At 51.0% G+C, this 9,857-nt stretch overlaps 1 non-coding gene across 1 annotated transcript; it reads right to left on the bottom strand.

Moving 5' to 3' along the window:
• Window positions 1-3,062: 3,062 nt before the first annotated feature.
• On the bottom strand, window positions 3,063-3,144 carry LOC116578597. Its single transcript, XR_004280964.1, has one exon. It is a non-coding gene; the product is annotated as a small nucleolar RNA R38 (small nucleolar RNA).
• Between the last annotated feature and the right edge of the window lie 6,713 nt (window positions 3,145-9,857).

The following is a 9,857-nucleotide window of genomic DNA, read 5'->3' as shown; positions in this document are numbered from 1 at the left end:
ACCTCCACATAGCCCTTAAGCCCTGGGATTTACTGGCCCTGTGACTAGTAGCTCCAGTCTGATCCGCTACACTGGCTACATCAAGAGCCTTCCCAAGGTGGCACTGATCACCACTGGCTAATTCACCAAGGCCTGGGACCTGGCCTCTGGCTCTGTGGTTTTGGAAGGTAGATCCTGTCAGCGTCTTACCAAGAGGGTAACTGTCACCAGAATCAAAATTCTACTTTAGAAATTCAAGTATGTGATCCAAGGCCTGGACTTTCAGGAGCGAGGCAGCTACTTGAAACTGCTTCCTACTTGAAGCAGCTTAGACAAGAGGGGAGTAGCAAGCAGGAGGCCACGGCCTCTCTTAAGCTTGGCAACATGGAAATGTCCCTTAGTCTCAAGGATAGCAGTGTCCTAAGTATGTTTCTCTGGATAGAATCACTGGTCCAGGAAGAAAATGTCAAATGTGGGAAACACGGTATGGTCAGTCCATTCCGCCATCTGACAGTGACCGTTACTATCAGTGGCCAGTGAAGAAATCCAGTTGCCCTAAGTCAGGATAGCCAGCGTAGCCCAAGTCAGGACTGAACTCCTTGTATCCAGGACAGTTCACTTGTCCCTATTCCGCGCACATCTGTAGCGATCAGAATCTTCGTCAATCCATTAGATTTAAGAAATGCTAACGTTACATTTGTGGGTGGTAACCCATTAAGAGAGGCAGAAAATCAATTTAGTGGGAAACTTGTAAAACATCTGATTGCATCCTGTGGAAGTTGGGGGACCCTGGTGGCTCAGTCGGGGAAGTGTCCCACTCTTAGGGAGAGAAACTAGACTCCTGCTGAGCCTAGAGCCCAGAAGCATTGGGATCGATGCGAGTTCAGCTGGTGATCTCAGGGTTAGGGGATCGAACCCCACAATGAGTGTGGAGTCTGCTTTTGACTTTCCCTCCCTCTGCCCCTCTTAAAAATACAGTATTCGGTAAAACCTTCATTTATGTAAGAATGCGTTTGCTGAGTCACAGAATAAAATCCCTTTATGAGGGTCTCAACATGGAACACATTTTTTAAAAACTTTTATTTATACTTCAAATCTTAAGCCCAAGATACATTAACTTCACAGGAAATCCGCTCTGAGAAACCTCTTTCTAGGCCAAACACCTGCTTCCCCTCAGACTCCCCAAAACACAGCGCGTACACGTCATTCTCTGTTCACAATCACCGCCTTCCTGCCAGTGCGCCACTCACACCCAGATCGGCTCAACTGCGGCGTTCTGCATGTTCCTAGTTATGCCCTGATTTGACTAACCGCCAGGTATTTTTGGGGGTAAACTGTCACTCAAATTATTTGGTTCCTTTTTGAAGAGAAAATCCAAAGACTCCTTCCAACTGTTCTCCTTCTGGGGCCTCAGTTCATGGGCATGAACAGTTCGCACAGACGCAGAGCGGCTCCATCTGGCGTCTCGGAGGAGAGAACCTGCAAGACCAAAGGAGAGTCGCGTGACGGGCCAGTCAAGTACGGGCCTCAAAACCGAAAGCCAGATCTAGAGAAGGAAAGGCAATCGTAGCAGCACTCGTTCTAACCGAACGTCGGGCACAGACCGCTTCCGAGCAGGCCGCCCTCCCCAGCTGAGGCGCGAAGGGAGCAGGGCCCGGAGGGGAGAACCACCAAGAAGCACTGGAGACCGTCTCATTCAACCCTTTTCTGGAAGTAAAACTTTTCAAGTCAAACCTGAAGGTCTACAGGAGTCCCACAGAGCAGTCAAATCTCTGAATCAACGATAATGGAAGCAGCTGACTTCCTGACTCCCTACCACGTCCTTTTACTGTTTTACTTACAGGCTGTAAACTGCTGGGGCCAGTCTTCAGGCTTATTAAATCCCACCCCAAATCTAGCTTCCTTGGTGACTGAACAATTATGTGACCTTAAATACAAAAAACCCATACATACCTCCCAATTTCAACAACAAAGGCCATCTGCCCACTCCAAGCCTGGCATTTAAATGGGAACAAAGCCAGACAACCACCCTACCCAGTACTTTTTGGTCACACGCCAGCCCACTCAGCCCTGGGCCATGCCAGGAGCAGCGCCATACCGGCTACACTGTCCAGAAACGATCCGAGCTACCCCTAGGAGAGCTCCCTGGTGGTGTGAACGAAGCACCTGGAAACCAAATAGCTTTGCTGGCGCCACGGCAGCCCTTCTTTCCCGAATGTCACAATGTGGTGCCGAGGGAGGTCGCAGTCCTGCCACAGCTGGCAGACATCCGACATTCCCGTCAGTTTCAAAGAGTGCATTCATTTCCTTCAAATATGGGACAAGCACTCTTTGATTCCACAGTAAGAACATGACCCGAAACTGGGCTACTTGCCCATGTCTGCCCCCTCTCAGAGCCTGTGCCCTGAGGACCACTGATCAAGGGCCCAGAGAGTGACAGGGCAGCCACACTACTGGTTTTCAAGTTGCAGAGCGATGACGCATGCCACCGGGGTCTCGGTGAGGTTAACAATTCCCTCTGGAGTCCATTCAGGCTCATTCCTGATGAAGCCTGAACCTTTACGAGCAAAGAGCCAAACCCCGAGGCCTCAGAGTAGACGGTTTCCCCTCAGCCGAGATGTTCGGACAGGGATAACTAACCATCACAGGCTCGTGGGGCTTCCTAGGGACACGGAAGATGGAAACAGAGACTACAAGCAACTGGGGAGGGGTCCTCTCACTTACTTCAGAGCAGCTCCATTCTGTTTCACACACTGCAGACATCCAGCCAAAGAAACAAACCCATGTTAAAATCTCCCTGCCCCCAACACAATCCTAAACCTGGGGCAGGAGTGGCAAACAAACCTCCCACCCAAGTCTATTTGGAAGGGCTCTACTTACATACATGTCTCCGCTTCGGGCCCAGGGCAGTGGACTCGGCCACCATCTGCCTCCGCAGGATCCTTTCCAGCCTTGGAAACCAAGGCTGGGACTGTACCTGGCAAGAAGAAATTGCAAAAGAAAAATCAAGATATACACAGGTTAATTCTCAAGCTGCTCACTTTCAAATCTGGCCTAAATTTCCCTTAAAGTGAACCTGGGAACTGAGTTTCAGACGTCCATATTCCACAGAAAGGCCTTTCTTTGCCTTCAGACAGGGATAACTTCAGATCATCATGGACTCAGCTCCCGCCAACCCACCAGCCCCCAGGGCTGACGCTTCTAGCACACGCAGGCCACTTTGTCCTTACAAACTTCTGCTTTACTTCCCTCATAAGAATTCTCAATCTTGTCTACTTTATTAAAAGAACTTTCCTTCCAAGGTAAAAACTGCTGATACCCAGTGCCTAGATGTACCCAGCATCTCGGACCTGACGGACACTTCCTGCCCTTTTAAAGACAAAGTCCCCCACACGAAGTGCCTGATGGCAGAGTATGTATGGGGTATATATTCCACTGTCAATAAAATGTGCGGTTACTGGGGTGCCTGGGTGGCTCACTGGGTTAAGCCTTCAGCTCAGGTCATGGTCTCAGGGTCCTGGGATGGAGCCCCACATCGGGCTCTGCTCAGCGGGGCGCCTGCTTTCCCCCCCTCTCTCTGCCTACTTGTGATCTCTGTCAAATAAATAAGTAAAAATCTTTTTTAAAAAGTGCAATTACTTCTTTGGGACATCCCTTTGAAGGCCAGCTATACAAAGGAACCTGCTGCCAGGAGGCACCGCCACACAAGGTCATTTTCTCCTTCATTCTCCTCTGCGTAAACATGATCCACAGAGCTAGATCAGTTTTTTTTAAGTAGAGGATTATAGATCTGCCCCAAGAGCTACTTATAAATAGCCAGTGCTGTAATCTTGCTGTAATAAAAATTCCCCGAGCTAAAAGTGGATCAGATCATCTAACTGTTCCTGTATGACTGCTCTTGGGGCAGCCACACAATACTTGGGCCTCACTCCAGGGTCATTCTCAACCATGGCTGGAGATGTACTTCTCCAGCCTTAGATGTATAGCCAGATCTGGAAAACAATAACCCTATTTTACAAAGAAATAAGGCCCTGGTGGGGTTATTTGGTAACAGGCTGGGACTGGAGCCCAGAGCGCTCAAGTCCATGTAATACAAAGCTTCGGCCTCAGCTCTGACATTCTGGGTGGCTAGTTCTCTGTGGTGGGGGCTGTCATGCATTGCAGGATACTCAGCAGCACCCATCAGTGCACTCCACCCTCGTAGAGAATGCCTGGGCTACTCGTAACTCAATTATTTCTCAATCAAACTGAAAAATCCAACAGCACTCCCACAAAATGTTTATGGTTCTTTAAAAAACAAGAAACAGCTGTAGAACTCTAAGCCTGTTTGTTCACTCACTAGCAAAGGAGAAAGTATCCAGTCCACTTAAGATTGTTGTAACAGGGGCACGTGGGTGGCTCAGTGGGTTGGGCCCCTGCCTTCCGCTCAGGTCATGATCCTGAGGTCCTGGCCCTCGTTGGGCTCCCTGCTAAGTTTCCCCCCTTCTCTCTCCGTCTGCCTCTCTGCCTACTTGTGATCTCTATCAAATAAATAAATAAAATCTTAAAACAACAACAACAAAAAGATTGTTGTATCAAATATTGTTTGGGAGACTGCTTGGCAAGGAGGCTAGCAGAGTTCCACACTCCTTCCCTTATCTGGGTAGGAACAATTCTGGGAGACTCACATCCTCGAAATCTAACAGACACTAAAGGCGCCCGAATCTCTGCAATTCCGCCAAAGAGCTTATTTTTTAAAAACAGAAAGAAAAGAAAGAAAAAAAAAAAGAAAACCTTCCCATTCATAGAATTTTCATGAAAAAAATCCTTACACTCAACAGCTTAAGATGGTTTTCATGTGACTTTTTTCAAAGTTTACAGTCAACACTTTTAATGTCTAAGAGAAATGTGGGTAACATACTTCACTCTAACAGAAATGATGTCCAGGTGCTATTCTCAAGATCCGGTATTGAAAAAGCTGAGCTCTGGGGACACCTGGGTGGCTCAGTCGTTAAGTGTCTACCCTGGGCTTAGGTCATGATCCCAGAGACTTGGGATGGAGCTGGGCATGGGGCTCCCTGCTCCATGGGAAGCCTGCTTCTCCCTCTCCCGCTCCCCCTGCTTGTGTTCCCTCTCTCCCTGCGTCTCTGCCAAATAAATAAAATTAAAAAAAAAAAAGAAAAAGAACGAAATTGAAGTACCCAAACTTGTTAAAAGAAAATAAAAGCAAAAAGCTGAGCCTCGAGGCGTCAGAACTCCTCACAAAAGACGTCCTTTCAGACAGGGGTAACTTGAAATCATCCACAGATACTCTGAGCCCCCGGCCTGCCAGAAGCCGTGCCCTGACTGGGTCTCCCCTCCTCCACCCCCGGGGGCAGGGACCCTCCCGGTTCCACACAGCGACACCTAGTGGCCGCAAATCACCCCGGCCCAGACCCCGCTCATTTCCGGACGCTGGGTCCCTTTTTCTCACCCTGACGAGACTCCTGCGTCCACGTGCTCCTAAAACCGAACTGAACAGCAGAAGAAAGTGCGAGGCGGCCCTTCCCAGCGCCGGGACGTGCTCGCGTGCGGTGACCGCGCAGGTCCCGCCGGGCCCCGTCCTCACCCACGTCAGGGAGCCAACGGGTACTTTTAAGCTTCAGCCTGCAGGTCTGGCGCTCACGGTCTCCGCAGACGCCCAAGAAAAGCCTGTGGGGGAAAGAGGAAAAAAATGAACTTGGAACGGGGGGGGGGGGCTGCAGAGTCGTGGCTTTCCGAACCCGACAGTCCCACCCACGGCTGTCTGCAGGGTTAAGCAGAACTACGGGTCAGGGCGTCCTCCGGGCGCTCCACGAGGGGCCTGACTCGGCCGCTAACCCTGGACGTGAATTAAGGGCCGGCCTCGGAGACCCGCGGGGCACACGGTGGTGGCTGTGCGACGCCCGGGGCTGCACAGGCCGGAAGCAGCTCTCCCCGGCCCAGGAGGGGCCCTCTGGCCCCAGAGGAGGGCCTCAGCGCTCTCCCGTCTACACGCGCGGCTCGGAAAGCGTCTTCCGACCCAGTACTCGACCCAAGCCTCCCAGCCGCCCTCGGAAGGAGACCGGCTACCGTCCCCATTCCGCCTCTGCGGACGGGTAGTCCAATGAACTAGCGCCGGCTCAACGAAGACCTCGTTTTCCTACCTCCACCGACTTACCCCAGCCAAAGGCCCGAGACTGCTCGTCCCGTTCTTTCCAGAGAGAAGCCGCCATGTCTCCCGGCCACGCGGCCCGCCTCAGAGAAGAAGGCGGAGCCGCGCCTGCGTAAAGGTCTTTTCGGACATCTCGCGAGAGCTCTCGCGATGTTGAGAAACCGTTCATGGGAAGTGTAGTCCAAGCAACAGCCGCTGGGAGGCGGTCGCATCCTCAGCGTCACTGTGGGGCTGTGGGGGTAAGACGGTTTCCGCCACCAGGGACAGTAGAGAGCGCGGGGTGGGAGCCCTGATCTCGGAAGAAAACGAAGACAGGCGGTGGCTTCAGCTACCGTCATTTATCTGTTGGGTCCACAGATCGTCCCTGGCCCAGACTGGGGTGGCGCAGGAAGTTCAAGGGGACCTCAAGTGGGGAGGTTGCCACATTTGCTTATGTCTGCCCACCTTAATTTGTAAGTTCTTCAAGGTGGGAGACAGGAGACGTCTGTGTCTCTTTTTAAGGATGGATTGGTGGAGGGGCACCTGGGTGGCTCAGTGGGTTAAAGCCTCTGACTTCGGCTCAGGTCATGATCTCAGGATCCTGGGATCGAGCCCCACATCGGGCTCTGCTTGGCGGGGAGCCTGCTTCCCCCTCTCTCTCTGCCTGCCTCTCTGCCTACTTGTGATCTCTGTCAAATAAATAAAATGTTTAAAAAAAAAAAAAAAGATTGATGGATGGATGTATGGATTGATTGGTTGGTTGATTGATTGATTTGAGAGAGAGCACGCAAAGCAGGAGGAGGGAATCTCAAGCAGACTACATCGCAGAGCCTGCCCCAGGGCTCCATCCCACTGCCCTGAGATCATGACCCCAGAGGAAACCAAGAGGCCCTCACTTTACCACCTGAGCCACCCAGGGGCCCCAGGAAAGATCTCCTTTAATTATTTTAGTTTTCTCACTAATGTCCTCACCTCACGTGGTTGGTATTCGGGTGCCTCTGCTCACGACACACCCAACAGACACGCGTGGGCGCACCTCGCAGTAACTTCTATCTTGTAAAATTGACCCTGAAGCTTCTCTAGCTTACCCTTGAAGACACTGTTTTGTATAATACCAAAAGGGGAATGGGTTCTCTCCATGTACACTTAAGTTCCTTTCATTTCAGACTTGGAGAGGGAGGTTTTTGGTTTTTTAATATTTTATTTATTTATTTGAGAGAGGGAGAGCACCAAGGGAGAGGGAGAAGCAAGGTCCCCACTGAACGGGGAGCCTGATCCCAGGACCCTGGGATCATGACCTGAGCCAAATGCAGACACTTAGCCGACTGAGCCACCCAGGCGCCCCTGGAGAGGGAGTTTTTCTGTTTGTTTTTAAGACTTTATTCATTTGAGAGAGGGAGCGAGAGCACAAGCACACAGGGAGACGGAGAGAGAGAAGCAGACTCCCCACTGAGCCGGGAGCCCGATGTGGGACTCGATCCCACGACCCCGGGATCATGACCTGACCGGGCACCCCTGAAGAGGGAGTTTTAAGGGTGGAAGTTCCCAAACTGGCTGGTATGCAGGCCAGCGGCCTGCTGTAAGAGAAAACAGCGAGAATGGATACCTCTTAGTGCTTACTATGTGTATGTGCCATTCACTCCTGGAGCACTGGACCTGCACTGATTTGTTTAATGCGCACCACTGCCCTGTGAAGGGCACCACCACTACCCCCACCCAACAGAGGAGGGAATGCAAGCGTAGAGTGATGAGGTAACTTTCCCAAATTCACACACAACCGGCCATTGCTGGAGTCAGGGTTTGAGCCCAGCCTGTAAAGTCCAAGCTTTCACCACTAAGTTGGACTGCACTGTGTATGTCTCTACACCCTTATTACAGGGCTTCTGGTTGTGGGGGAGAGGAGCAAAGAGGGGTTTTGTGCGTTTGCAGGGGTGATCAGGGGTGAAATTACTAGCCAGAATGATGGGCACCTGTCCTATGATTTTGGCAGTGGCCAAGAGGCCAGAGCAAAATGCAGTGAGAAGGCTTGGGCCTGCACACCTATTGGGCACACTGCCTGGGCAGGCCAGAAATCCATGGGAAAGACGGGGCGTCTGGGTAGCTCAGGCGGCTAAGCATCTGCCTTCGGCTCAGATCGTGATCACAGGGTCCTGGGATGGAGGCTCAGATTGGGCTCCTTGCTTGGTGAGGAGTCTGCTTCTCCCTCTGCCCCTCTGCTCCTGCTCCTGCTCCTTTGCTTTCTCTCTCTCTCTCTCTCTCTTCTTCCCTCAAATAAATAAATAATCTTAAAAAGAAATCAGTGGAAAAGACAACAAAAAATGCATCAGATGTCTGAATGAGTAGGCAGGGGTTCAGAGCTGTCGACACCAAAGCGTTAAATGTTGTGATTTTTTTTTTTTAAAGTAGGATCCACACCCAGCGTGGGGCTTGAACCGACCACCCTGAGATTAAGTGAGGCGTGCTCCACTAAGCCAGCCAGACACCCCGAGGTCTGGGATGCTTGAGTTTTCTGTGCGGTGGAATTACTATGCAGCCGTTGTTCACGGCTAGTGTGCATCTGTATTTATTGATATGGACAGAGTCACACAGTCGAGTGGTCAGTGACAGAAGTCCAACACGGGCTGATCAGGGCCCATGTCCTCTGTGCAGGTCAAGGACCTTGGCTCCCAGCACAGATGGGAAATCTAGTCAGTTGGTCTCCTGTGTTCTGGTGGTTGGCTCATCGGGTTCCATTCACTGATGGGATTTCAGATATGGTATCTGAAACCCACATTAATAGGAAACTGAGTCTCTAGAATCTGAGGTTAATTTCTGAACTGGGAAAAGCAGCCCTGCTGTCATTAACAAGAACAGGAAGGTGGGTTGGTGTATCCCAAGTGGCTGGCTGCTTAGTTGGGAGCAGCTGACCGGTGATTCCCGATTCACGGGAGGCCCACAGCTGTTCCTCCTCCATCTCACAACAGAACAAAGCTACTGGTGGGCTTTGCGCTTCATTGGAGGCAAGCTCCTCCCCAGCCCTGAGGGCCGATCTTGCTGAGTCGCCACCAGACCAGACCCTTATGATAAATCTATTTCTTCTGCCGGGAATTCAGAAAAGGGTTTGTGATGCAGTTATGCCAAGTTTGGGAACGTTTTCTTGTTTTTAAAAACAACAGCCTCCCTTCTGGCTTCGGGATGCTGTGAAGATAGGCTGCTTAAGGCTGTGGCAGCCTTCTTGCGTCCCTGAGGCTTGTTCCAAAGCCAGAATCCAAGGTCTGGCGTGGCAGGGTAGAAACAAAGGACAGAGTCTTCATGATGAACTGCCGAAATCCCAGCCCTGGAGCCCCATACCTTCAGACCTTTTGTTTGAACTCACAGACACATTTTTTTTTTTCATCTTAATATTTCTGAATGTGAGAAGCATTTTGCAAGCAATGGCATGTTAGTTTCAGTGAAACACAGAATGAGAGTTTTTAACATTTATTTGAGAGATGGGGAGGGGCAGAAGGAAAGGGAGAGAGAATCCCAAGCAGACTCCCCGTTGAGCACAGACCCCTTCCCCCCAACACACACACACACAATGCAGGGCTCAATCTCACGACCCTGAGAGCGTGATCTGAGCGGAAACCAAGAATCGGGAGCTCAACGAACTGCACCACCCATGTGCCCCAGAATGTGAGATTTAAAAAAGAAATCTCCATACTGTTTGAGCCACCCTAAGTTGGGTGTTCTGTTGAGTCACAATCATCCTAAATGATACGATCCACAT

The sequence above is a fragment of the Mustela erminea genome, chromosome 18 (genome assembly GCF_009829155.1).
Source record: "Mustela erminea isolate mMusErm1 chromosome 18, mMusErm1.Pri, whole genome shotgun sequence".
Classification (NCBI taxonomy): domain Eukaryota; kingdom Metazoa; phylum Chordata; class Mammalia; order Carnivora; family Mustelidae; genus Mustela; species Mustela erminea.
The sequence above is the reverse complement of the archived record's forward strand: the minus strand, read 5'-3'. Positions and strand labels throughout refer to the sequence as shown.